Below are 12582 nucleotides of genomic sequence, written 5' to 3'. Positions count from 1 at the left end.
CCTCCGAACCCTAGAGGAATTCCAACACACAGCAGCAAACACACAACAGACATATTTCAACACGTGGACACATTGGATACTACAGACCTCCAAACCAGACTTTATGGACCGCTTGAGACTGATAGACAGGAACGAACCATAAGGGACTACAGACGCACCCGACACCCCCCTAATTCCATGACCCCAACCCTCTATCCTCGACCTCTCCTACACACCCCGACCAGGAAGGACCAAGTCTACGACCTAGAAATAATGGACGGGCTTGACGGGAGTAGCAGACCGAACTAGAAGCTAGCATAGGTAACAGTTGCCACAGGCAAGCTGGCGCTAACTGACACCCCTAACCAGACACTCTGAGAGGGCACAGAGGAGGCAGGGACTGACACGGCCAAGCTACGCGAAAATAGCTGTTCCATACAAGACCTGACAAGGCACACAATCCTATGTACCTCGACCAAGAACAGAAAACACTAGGCCACAGGCGGCTGACAGGTGCAAGCCCAGCACACACTCAGACAACATCACACCTGTCAGAGGACTCAAACGCAGCACCCCGACTCGAATGTCGGGTCCCGACGGGCAACGTCTATGCTCAAGCCTAGGCTCAGGGCGGAGATACCGCAACACCCACAGACCGTAAGGCCAACCTCTAGGACCTCCTACTACCCAAGGAGTGACAGTACTGCCCACATAAGCATATTGGGGCAGAGTGTTTACCAAGCCAGGGGCGGTAAAGGTCTTCCTATATGCCACTGTTCCAGAGACTTGAAATGTCTAGATATGCTGATCATAATGCTATTTAAATGAGACCGGTCTGTCTCTCTCTTAACACTTTACTTATGGAGATCACTTGAGGCCTGCGAGCCAAAATTAAAAATAGACGATAAACGGGCCTGCGCGCCCATGCGTACATGTGTGAGCTAGAGACCTGCGAGTCTCCATGTTGAATTTCTACGTTTGACACTACTTATTCCAAAAATAATAAAAATTATATTTACAAAAAAAAAAATGAAGGTGGAACAGAATAGGAGAGGGGGAAGGGATCAATGATAAAACGTGACTGCTTTTCCCATCATGCACTAGTAACGTTTACGGTGATCTGTAGTCCGACATAGAATGACACCTACAGAAATGGACTCCTGGCCAATTGTTTACGTGCTTTCAAGTTCCTGATGTGTTACTAATGATTCATGGAAGTCAAGCAGGTGATTGTGGGAAATATACGGGGATATTCACTAAAGTGATAATTCAAAGTAAATTCTATATTCAAGAAAAATATATCTAAGTCTGCTATACCAGCTATGGTACATTGCCCTAAAATTGGGAATTCACTTTGAATTCTCACTGAATAACCCTGATAGTTTGTCCAATTTGCAGCAGCATTCATTACAGGCTGAAAGGTGCTGCTCATTAAACAAATAACAGCCATATCATTACAGCAGCCATATACACCACACAGTACATGGTTTGCTAGCAATCTCTTCAATGACAAACCACCACCATGACTCTCTACATGGGATGAGAGTGATTGGCCATGTGCACTTCCCACACAAGTTGGATGGCAAAGAAGTAATAATCCATCCTTCAACACCACTGAGCTGGGAAGTGGTCTATAGCTGCCATTATTATTATTATTATTATTTCAAATCACTGCCATTAGAGCAGGGGCGGGCTGGGCCGGGGGGCAGGGAGGCAATTGCCCCCCAGGCCGCCCGAAATTATTTTAGGACCGGCCGCAGCGGGCCGGCCCTTTAAATGCTGCAGCCGCCGAGCGCTCTGTAAAGAGCGCTCAGACGGCTGCAGCTGCTTTTCCCTCCCTCCCCTCCCCTGTAGGTGGCCGAGATGCACTCCGGTCCGCGGTCCCGGCCGGAGTGATGGGAAGGTGCACACTGAGTGTGCACTTCCTGTCAGTCCGGCCGGGTACAGGAAACAGAAACTCCTGTTCTGCGTGGAACAGGAGTTTCTGTTTCCTGTACCCGGCCGGACTGACAGGAAGGTGCACACTGAGCACCTTCCTATCACTCCGGCCGGGACCGCGGACTGGAGTGCAGCTCGGCCACCTACAGGGGAGGGGGTAAGAAGAAGGGGGGGGTAAGAAGAGGGCAGGGGAGGGGGTAAGAAGAGGGCAGGGGAGGGGGTAAGAAGAAGGGGGGGTAAGAAGAGGGGGGGGGTAAGAAGAAGGGGGTAAGAAGAGGGGAGGGGGTAAGAAGAAGGGGGGGTAAGAAGAGGGCAGGGGAGGGGGTAAGAAGAAGGGGGGGTAAGAAGAGGGCAGGGGAGGGGGTAAGAAGAGGGCAGGGGAGGGGGTAAGAAGAAGGGGGGGTAAGAAGAAGGGGGGGTAAGAAGAGGGCAGGGGAGGGGGTAAGAAGAAGGGGGGGTAAGAAGAAGGGGGGGTAAGAAGAGGGCAGGGGAGGGGGTAAGAAGAAGGGGGGTAAGAAGAGGGCAGGGGAGGGGGTAAGAAGAAGGGGGGTAAGAAGAGGGCAGGGGAGGGGGTAAGAAGAAGGGGGGTAAGAAGAGGGCAGGGGAGGGGGTAAGAAGAAGGGGGGGTAAGAAGAGGGGGGGTAAGAAGAAGGGGGGGTAAGAAGAAGGGGGGGTAAGAAGAGGGCAGGGGAGGGGGTAAGAAGAAGGGGGGGTAAGAAGAAGGGGGGGTAAGAAGAGGGCAGGGGAGGGGGTAAGAAGAAGGGGGGTAAGAAGAGGGCAGGGGAGGGGGTAAGAAGAAGGGGGGTAAGAAGAGGGCAGGGGAGGGGGTAAGAAGAAGGGGGGTAAGAAGAGGGCAGGGGAGGGGGTAAGAAGAAGGGGGGGTAAGAAGAGGGGGGGTAAGAAGAGGGCAGGGGAGGGGGTAAGAAGAGGGGGGGTAAGAAGAGGGCAGGGGAGGGGGTAAGAAGAAGGGGGGGTAAGAAGAGGGCAGGGGAGGGGGTAAGAAGAAGGGGGGGTAAGAAGAGGGCAGGGGAGGGGGTAAGAAGAAGGGGGGGTAAGAAGAGGGCAGGGGAGGGGGTAAGAAGAAGGGGGGGTAAGAAGAGGGCAGGGGAGGGGGTAAGAAGAAGGGGGGGTAAGAAGAGGGGGGGGGTAAGAAGAAGGGGGTAAGAAGAGGGCAGGGGAGGGGGTAAGAAGAAGGGGGGTAAGAAGAGGGCAGGGGAGGGGGTAAGAAGAAGGGGGGTAAGAAGAAGGGGGGTAAGAAGAGGGCAGGGGAGGGGGTAAGAAGAAGGGGGGTAAGAAGAGGGCAGGGGAGGGGGTAAGAAGAAGGGGGGGGTAAGAAGAGGGCAGGGGAGGGGGTAAGAAGAAGGGGGGTAAGAAGAGGGCAGGGGAGGGGGTAAGAAGAAGGGGGGGGGTAAGAAGAGGGGAGGGGGGAGTAAAAAGAAGGGGGGGGGTAAGAAGAGGGGAGGGGGGAGTAAAAAGAGGGGAGGGGGGAGTAAAAAGAGGGGAGGGGGGAGTAAAAAGAGGGGAGGGGGGAGTAAAAAGAGGGGAGGGGGGAGTAAAAAGAGGGGAGGGGGAGAGTAAGAAGAGGGGAGGGGGAGAGTAAGAAGAGGAGAGGGGGGTAAGAAGGAGGGGAGATAAGAAAAAGAGGGGGGTAAGAACAAGAGTGTGGAGTAATTAGAAGAAGAGGGGGGTAAGAAGAAGGGGGGAGTAATAAGAAGGGGGTAAGAAGAACAAGGGGGGGGGAGTAAGAAGAACACAGGGAGGAGGGGGGTAAGAAGAACACAGGGAGGAGGGGGGTAAGAAGAACACAGGGAGGAGGGGGGTAAGAAGAACACAGGGAGGAGGGGGGTAAGAAGAACACAGGGAGGAGGGGGGTAAGAAGAACACAGGGAGGAGGGGGGTAAGAAGAACACAGGGAGGAGGGGGTAAGAAGAACACAGGGGGGTGAGAACACACAGAGGGAGGAGTGAGAAGAACACAGGGAGGGTGGAGGGGGGATGAGAAGAACACAGGGAGGGTGGAGGGGGGATGAGAAGAGCACAGGGAGGGTGGGTGAGTGTGAGAAGAGACCGCTAGGGGAGGGTGGGGGAGAGCTCTAAGGGACAGAAGGGACAGCTCTATAGGACAGGGGGCAAGACAGGGAGCTCTTTAACACTACCCGCACACACACACACACACACACACACAATGCATCCCTATACATACACAGAAACACACAATGCACCCCTATACATACACAGAAACACACAATGCATCCCTATACATACACAGAAACACACAATGCATCCCTATACATACACAGAAACAGAACATGCTTCCCTTACACACAGAGAAACACACAATGCATCCATTACACACACACACACACACAATGCAACCCTTACACACAAAGGCAATGCATCATTTGCACACATACACAGAAACATACAATGCAAACCCTTACACACACATGCAAACACACACACTGTTTTTCTTACATACACACAGAAACACAATGCATCTCTTACACTCAATGCACACACATACAGACACACACCTTGCATCCCTTATGCATACAAACACAGATTCACACAATGCATCCCTCACACACAACCAGAAACACATAATACATCCCTCATACACAAATACACACTGCTTCCACTACCAGGGGCGGGCTGGGCCGGGGGCAGGGAGGCAATTGCCCCCCAGGCCGCCCGAAATTCTTTTAGGACCGGCCGCGGTGGGCCGGCCCTTTAAATGCTGCAGCCGCCGAGCGCTCTGTAAAGAGCGCTCAGACAGCTGCAGCAGCTTCTCCCCTCCCTCCCCTCCCCTGTAGCGTGGCCGAGCCGGTCTCCGGTCCGCGGTCCCGGCCGGAGTGATGGGAAGGTGCACACTGAGTGTGCACTTCCTGTCAGTCCGGCCGGTTACAGGAAACAGAAACTCCTGTTCCGCGCGGAGTTTCTGTTTCCTGTAACCGGCCGGACTGACAGGAAGTGCAAACTGAGCGTGCACTTTCCCATCACTCCGGCCGGGACCGCGGACCGGAAAGCAGCTCAGCCACGCTACAGGGGAGGGGGGTAATAAGAAGAGGGGAGGGGGGTAATAAGAAGAGGGGAGGGGGGTAATAAGAAGAGGGGAGGGGGGTAATAAGAAGAGGGGAGGGGGGGAATAAGAAGAGGGGAGGGGGGGAATAAGAAGAGGGGAGGGGGGGAATAAGAAGAGGGGAGGGGGGTAATAAGAAGAGGGGAGGGGGGTAATAAGAAGAGGGGAGGGGGGTAATAAGAAGAGGGGAGGGGGGTAATAAGAAGAGGGGAGGGGGGTAATAAGAAGAGGGGAGGGGGGTAATAAGAAGAGGGGAGGGGGGTAATAAGAAGAGGGGAGGGGGGTAATAAGAAGAGGGGAGGGGGGTAATAAGAAGAGGGGAGGGGGGTAATAAGAAGAGGGGAGGGGGGTAATAAGAAGAGGGGAGGGGGGGGGAATAAGAAGAGGGGAGGGGGGGAGAATAAGAAGAGGGGAGGGGGGGGGAATAAGAAGAGGGGAGGGGGGGAGAATAAGAAGAGGGGAGGGGGGGAATAAGAAGAGGGGAGGGGGGGAATAAGGGGAGGGGGGGAATAAGGGGAGGGGGGGAAAAAGAAGAGGGGAGGGGGGGAATAAGAAGAGGGGAGGGGGGGAATAAGAAGAGGGGAGGGGGGGGGAATAAGAAGAGGGGAGGGGGGGGGAATAAGAAGAGGGGAGGGGGGGGAATAAGAAGAGGGGAGGGGGGGGGAATAAGAAGAGGGGAGGGGGGGGGAAATAAGAAGAGGGGAGGGGGGGAATAAGAAGAGGGGAGGGGGGGGATAAAAAGAGGGGAGGGGGGAATAAGAAGAGGGGAGGGGGGGAATAAGAAGAGGGGAGGGAATAAGAAGAGGGGAGGGGGGAATAAGAAGAGGGGAGGGGGGGAATAAGAAGAGGGGAGGGGGGAATAAGAAGAGGGGAGGGGGAATAAGAAGAGGGGAGGGGGGGAGGGGGGGAATAAGAAGAGGGGAGGGGGGGAATAAGAAGAGGGGAGGGGGGGGGATAAGAAGAGGGGAGGGGGGAATAAGAAGAGGGGAGGGGGGAGGAAGAGGGGAGGGGGGAGGAAGAGGGGAGGGGGGGAATAAGAAGAGGGGAGGGGGAATAAGAAGAGGGGAGGGGGGAGGAAGAGGGGAGGGGGGGAATAAGAAGAGGGGAGGGGGGATAAGAAGAGGGGAGGGGGGATAAGAAGAGGGGAGGGGGGAATAAGAAGAGGGGAGGGGGGAATAAGAAGAGGGGAGGGGGGGATAAGAAGAGGGGAGGGGGGAATAAGAAGAGGGGAGGGGGGAATAAGAAGAGGGGAGGGGGGGAATAAGAAGAGGGGAGGGGGGATAAGAAGAGGGGAGGGGGGAATAAGAAGAGGGGAGGGGGGAATAAGAAGAGGGGAGGGGGGAATAAGAAGAGGGGAGGGGGAATAAGAAGAGGGGAGGGGGAATAAGAAGAGGGGGGGAGGGGGAATAAGAAGAGGGGAGGGGGGAGGAAGAGGGGAGGGGGGGAATAAGAAGAGGGGAGGGGGGATAAGAAGAGGGGAGGGGGGAATAAGAAGAGGGGAGGGGGGAGTAAGAGGGGAGGGGGGAGTAAGAGGGGAGGGGGGAATAAGAAGAGGGGAGGGGGGAAATAAGAAGAGGGGAGGGGGGAGTAAGAGGGGAGGGGGGGAATAAGAAGAGGGGAGGGGGGAGTAAGAGGGGAGGGGGGAATAAGAAGAGGGGAGGGGGGAATAAGAAGAGGGGAGGGGGGAATAAGAAGAGGGGAGGGGGGAAATAAGAAGAGGGGAGGGGGGAAATAAGAAGAGGGGAGGGGGGAAATAAGAAGAGGGGAGGGGGGAAATAAGAAGAGGGGAGGGGGGGAATAAGAAGAGGGGAGGGGGGAATAAGAAGAGGGGGGGAATAAGAAGAGAGGGGATAAGAAGAGGGGAGGGGGGAATAAGAAGAGGGGAGGGGGGAATAAGAAGAGGGGAGGGGGGAATAAGAAGAGGGGAGGGGGGAATAAGAAGAGGGGGGGATAAGAAGAGAGGGGATAAGAAGAGGGGAGGGGGGAATAAGAAGAGGGGAGGGGGGGAATAAGAAGAGGGGAGGGGGGTAATAAGAAGAGGGGAGGGGGGGAATAAGAAGAGGGGAGGGGGGGAATAAGAAGAGGGGAGGGGGGGAATAAGAAGAGGGGAGGGGGGAATAAGAAGAGGGGAGGGGGGAATAAGAAGAGGGGAGGGGGGGAATAAGAAGAGGGGAGGGGGGGGAATAAGAAGAGGGGGGGGGGAATAAGAAGAGGGGAGGGGGGATAAAAAGAGGGGAGGGGGGGAATAAGAAGAGGGGAGGGGGGGAATAAGAAGAGGGGAGGGGGGAATAAGAAGAGGGGAGGGGGGGAATAAGAAGAGGGGAGGGGGGGAATAAGAAGAGGGGAGGGGGGAATAAGAAGAGGGGAGGGGGGGAATAAGAAGAGGGGAGGGGGGAATAAGAAGAGGGGAGGGGGGAATAAGAAGAGGGGAGGGGGGGGAATAAGAAGAGGGGAGGGGGGGGAAATAAGAAGAGGGGAGGGGGGGAATAAGAAGAGGGGAGGGGGGGATAAAAAGAGGGGAGGGGGGGAATAAGAAGAGGGGAGGGGGGGAATAAGAAGAGCGGAGGGGGGGAATAAGAAGAGGGGAGGGGGGGAATAAGAAGAGGGGAGGGGGGAATAAGAAGAGGGGAGGGGGGGAATAAGAAGAGGGGAGGGGGGAATAAGAAGAGGGGAGGGGGGAATAAGAAGAGGGGAGGGGGAATAAGAAGAGGGGAGGGGGGAGGAAGAGGGGAGGGGGGGAATAAGAAGAGGGGAGGGGGGGAATAAGAAGAGGGGGGGGGATAAGAAGAGGGGAGGGGGGAATAAGAAGAGGGGAGGGGGGAGGAAGAGGGGAGGGGGGAGGAAGAGGGGAGGGGGGGAATAAGAAGAGGGGAGGGGGGGATAAGAAGAGGGGAGGGGGAATAAGAAGAGGGGAGGGGGGAGGAAGAGGGGAGGGGGGGAATAAGAAGAGGGGAGGGGGGATAAGAAGAGGGGAGGGGGGAATAAGAAGAGGGGAGGGGGGATAAGAAGAGGGGAGGGGGGAATAAGAAGAGGGGAGGGGGGGATAAGAAGAGGGGAGGGGGGAATAAGAAGAGGGGAGGGGGAATAAGAAGAGGGGAGGGGGGGAATAAGAAGAGGGGAGGGGGGATAAGAAGAGGGGAGGGGGGAATAAGAAGAGGGGAGGGGGAATAAGAAGAGGGGAGGGGGAATAAGAAGAGGGGAGGGGGAATAAGAAGAGGGGAGGGGGAATAAGAAGAGGGGGGGAGGGGGAATAAGAAGAGGGGAGGGGGGAGGAAGAGGGGAGGGGGGGAATAAGAAGAGGGGAGGGGGGATAAGAAGAGGGGAGGGGGGAATAAGAAGAGGGGAGGGGGGAGTAAGAGGGGAGGGGGGAGTAAGAGGGGAGGGGGGGAATAAGAAAAGGGGAGGGGGGAATAAGAAGAGGGGAGGGGGGAAATAAGAAGAGGGGAGGGGGGAGTAAGAGGGGAGGGGGGGAATAAGAAGAGGGGAGGGGGGAGTAAGAGGGGAGGGGGGGAATAAGAAGAGGGGAGGGGGGAATAAGAAGAGGGGAGGGGGGAATAAGAAGAGGGGAGGGGGGAAATAAGAAGAGGGGAGGGGGGGAATAAGAAGAGGGGAGGGGGGAATAAGAAGAGGGGAGGGGGGAATAAGAAGAGGGGAGGGGGGAAATAAGAAGAGGGGAGGGGGGAAATAAGAAGAGGGGAGGGGAAATAAGAAGAGGGGAGGGGGGAAATAAGAAGAGGGGAGGGGGGGAATAAGAAGAGGGGAGGGGGAATAAGAAGAGGGGGGGAATAAGAAGAGAGGGGATAAGAAGAGGGGAGGGGGGAATAAGAAGAGGGGAGGGGGGAATAAGAAGAGGGGGGGATAAGAAGAGAGGGGATAAGAAGAGGGGAGGGGGGAATAAGAAGAGGGGAGGGGGGGAATAAGAAGAGTGGAGGGGGGAATAAGAAGAGGGGAGGGGGGAATAAGAAGAGGGGAGGGGGGAATAAGAAGAGGGGAGGGGGGAATAAGAAGAGGGGAGGGGGGAATAAGAAGAGGGGAGGGGGGAAATAAGAAGAGGGGAGGGGGGGAATAAGAAGAGGGGAGGGGGGGAATAAGAAGAGGGGAGGGGGGGAATAAGAAGAGGGGAGGGGGGGAATAAGAAGAGGGGAGGGGGGGAATAAGAAGAGGGGGGAATAAGAAGAGAGGGGATAAGAAGAGGGGAGGGGGGAATAAGAAGAGGGGAGGGGGGGAATAAGAAGAGGGGGGGATAAGAAGAGAGGGGATGGGGGAATAAGAAGAGGGGAGGGGGGAATAAGAAGAGGGGAGGGGGGAATAAGAAGAGGGGAGGGGGGAATAAGAAGAGGGGAGGGGGGAATAAGAAGAGGGGAGGGGGAATAAGAAGAGGGGGGAATAAGAAGAGGGGGGATAAGAAGAGGGGAGGGGGGGAATAAGAGGGGAGGGGGGAAATAAGAAGAGGGGAGGGGGGAATAAGAAGAGGGGAGGGGGGAATAAGAAGAGGGGAGGGGGGGAATAAGAAGAGAGGGGATAAGAAGAGGGGAGGGGGGAATAAGAAGAGGGGAGGGGGAATAAGAAGAGGGGGGATAAGAAGAGGGGAGGGGGGGAATAAGAGGGGAGGGGGGGAATAAGAAGAGGGGAGGGGGGAGTAAGAAGAGGAGGGGGGAATAAGAAGAGGGGAGGGGGGAATAAGAAGAGGGGAGGGGGGAGTAAGAAGATGGGAGGGGGAGTAAGAGGGGAGGGGGGGAATACGAAGAGGGGAGGGGGAATAAGAAGAGGAGGGGGAGTAAGAGGGTAGGGGGAATAAGAAGAGAGGAGGGGGGATAAGAAGAGAGGAGGGGGGGAGTAAGAGTGAAGGGGGGAATAAGAAGAGGAGAGGGGGGAATAAGAAGAGGGGGGAGTAAGAAGAGGGGAGGGGGGAGAGTAAGAAGAGGGGGAGAGTGAGGGGGGAGTAAGAGGGGAGGGGGAGAGTAAGAAGAGGGGAGAGGGATGGGGAGTAAGAAGAGGAGAGGGAGGGGAAGTAAGAAGAGGGGAGGGGGAGTAAGAAGAAGGGTGGGGAGTAAGAAGAGTGGAGGGGAGAGTAAGGGGGGAGTTAGAGGGGAGGTGGAGGGGGAGGTGGAGAGGGAGGTGGGGAGTAAGAAGAGGGGAGTAAGAAGAGGGGAGGGGGAGTAAGAGGGGAGGTGGGGAATAAGAAGAGGGGAGGGGGGGAGTAAGAAGAGGGGGAGAGTGAGGGGGAGTAAGAGGAGGGGAGGGGGGGAGTAAGAGGAGGGGAGGGTGGAGAGTAAGAAGAGGGGAGGGGGAGAGTAAGAAGAGGGGGAGAGTGAGGGGGGAGTAAGAGGGGAGGGGGGAGTAAGAGGAGGGAGGGGGAGAGTAAGAAGAGGGAGGGGGGAGTAAGGAGAGGGAGGGGGGAGTAAGAAGAGGGGAGGGGGGGAGTAAGAAGAGGGGAGGGGGGAGTAAGAAGAGGGGAGGGGGGGGAGTAAGAAGAGGGGAGGGGGAGAGTAAGAGGGGAGGGGGGAGTAAGAGGGGAGGGGTAAGAAGAGAGGGAGGGGGGAGTAAGAAGAAGAGAGGGAGGGGGAGTAAGAAGAGATGGAGGGGGAGTAGGGAGAGGGGGAGGGGGAGTAAGAAGAGGGGGCAGTAAGAAGGAGGGGAGATAAGAAAAAGAAGGGGGTGAGTAAGAAGAGGGGGGAGTAAGAAGGAGGGGAGATAAGAAAAAGAGGGGGTAAGAAGAAGAAGGGGAAGTAAGAAGAAGAGGGGGGGGAGTAAGAAGAAGATGGGGATGGGGAGTAAGAAGGAGGGGAGATAAGAAAAAGAGGGGGGAAGGGGAGGGGGAGTAAGAAGAGGGAGAGGGGGAATAAGAAGGAGGGGGGAGATAAGAAAAAGAGGGGAGAGGGGGAGTAAGAAGAGGGAGAGGGGGAATAAGAAGGAGGGGAGATAAGAAGAAGAATAAGGGGAGTAAGAAGAAGAGGGGGGAGTAAGAAGAAGAAGGGGGAGTAAGAAGAAGAGGGGGGAGTAAAAAGAAGAAGGGCGAGTAAGAAGAAGAAGGGGGAGTAAGAAGAAGAAGAGGGAGTAAGAAGAAGGGGGTGTAAGAAGAAGAAGAAGAGGGGGTAAGAAGAAGAAGGGGGAGTAAGAAGAAGTAGGAGGGTTAAGAAGCTCTAAGGGACAGAAGGGACAGCTCTATAGGACAGGGGGCAAGACAGGGAGCTCTTTCACACTATGCGCACACACACACACACACACACACACAATGCATCCCTATACATACACAGAAACACACAATGCATCCCTATACATACACAGAAACACAACATGCTTCCCTTACACACAGAGAAACACTCAATGCATCCATTACACACACACACACAATGCAACCCCGACACAAAGACAATGCATCCTTTGCACACATACACAGAAACAGACAATGCAAGCACACACACACTGCTTTTCTTACATACACACAGAAACACAATGCATCTCTTACACTCAATGCACACACATACAAACACACACCTAGCATCCCTTATGTATACAAACACAGATTCACACAATGCATCCCTTGCACACAACCAGAAACACATAATACATCCCTTATACACAAATACACACTGCTTCCACTACACACAAACACACTGCATCACCTGCACAAACTGGTATCCCTATAAACTACATACCATAAGCACACATATTAGATCCTCTACAATAACTCATAACACATCCCCTACACACTCCACTCCCTGTGAGCGAACTCATGGGTGGGTGGAACATATAAGTGGACTTATGAGTGGGCCTTATGGGCATACTCACCGTCAGGCCCTGGGGCCCAGACCTTGAGCTGTGTAAGAGGCCCCCCAAAAATGGAGCTGCTTCTAATTCTCCCAGAACATTGAATTTTGTGACCACAGTTGCAAACAGCCTCCAGAGATCCTGTTCTACACCAGACCAGTGGAGCCAAACTGCAGCTCATCATCATTCTCATCTAATTGTAAGTAGGCAATCTAGTATATTATTAGTGACACTAATCTATAATTTACCTCACATTAAATGGACACTATAGCTTAATGAAGTGGTTGTGGTGTCTATAGTTGGTCCCTGCAGGCTTTTTAATGTAAACACACACTGTGTGCAGCACTGGCGTTAGTTCATATGGCAGATCATATGGGTGGGGCATTGTGATGTCACATGGGGGGGGCGGCAAATTTATATTTTGTCTAGAGCGGCAAAAATCCTTGCACCGGCTCTGATCCTGGGCAGGTGCACCAGTCTACTGGTGACCCACAGGAGGGGAGTTCACTGATTGCACTGCACTCTCCTCCTGCCCAGACCCGTCTTGACCGCAGTGCAAGTGCCCTCTGCCCTCTGCCCTCTGCCCCTAATTTACAGTGGCTCACACTCACAACAAGCAGTGCCTGGAGCCCTTTGCAGAGACGGAAACAAAGAGGTTCTGCAGCAGCTGGCCGTCCTGCAAGCATTACATTAAACAGCTGTTCCCCATGCAGCCACAGGTGGCGTTGTGCTGGGAGACTGTGATTACTCTTCACTTCCTCCCAGCCTACAGAGCAGCGCATGGGGGAGAGAGAGGAGGAGGCATGATTTAATCTT

Source organism: Pelobates fuscus, chromosome 6 (assembly GCF_036172605.1).
Source record: "Pelobates fuscus isolate aPelFus1 chromosome 6, aPelFus1.pri, whole genome shotgun sequence".
NCBI classification, from domain to species: domain Eukaryota; kingdom Metazoa; phylum Chordata; class Amphibia; order Anura; family Pelobatidae; genus Pelobates; species Pelobates fuscus.
This window is presented reverse-complemented; position numbering follows the sequence as displayed.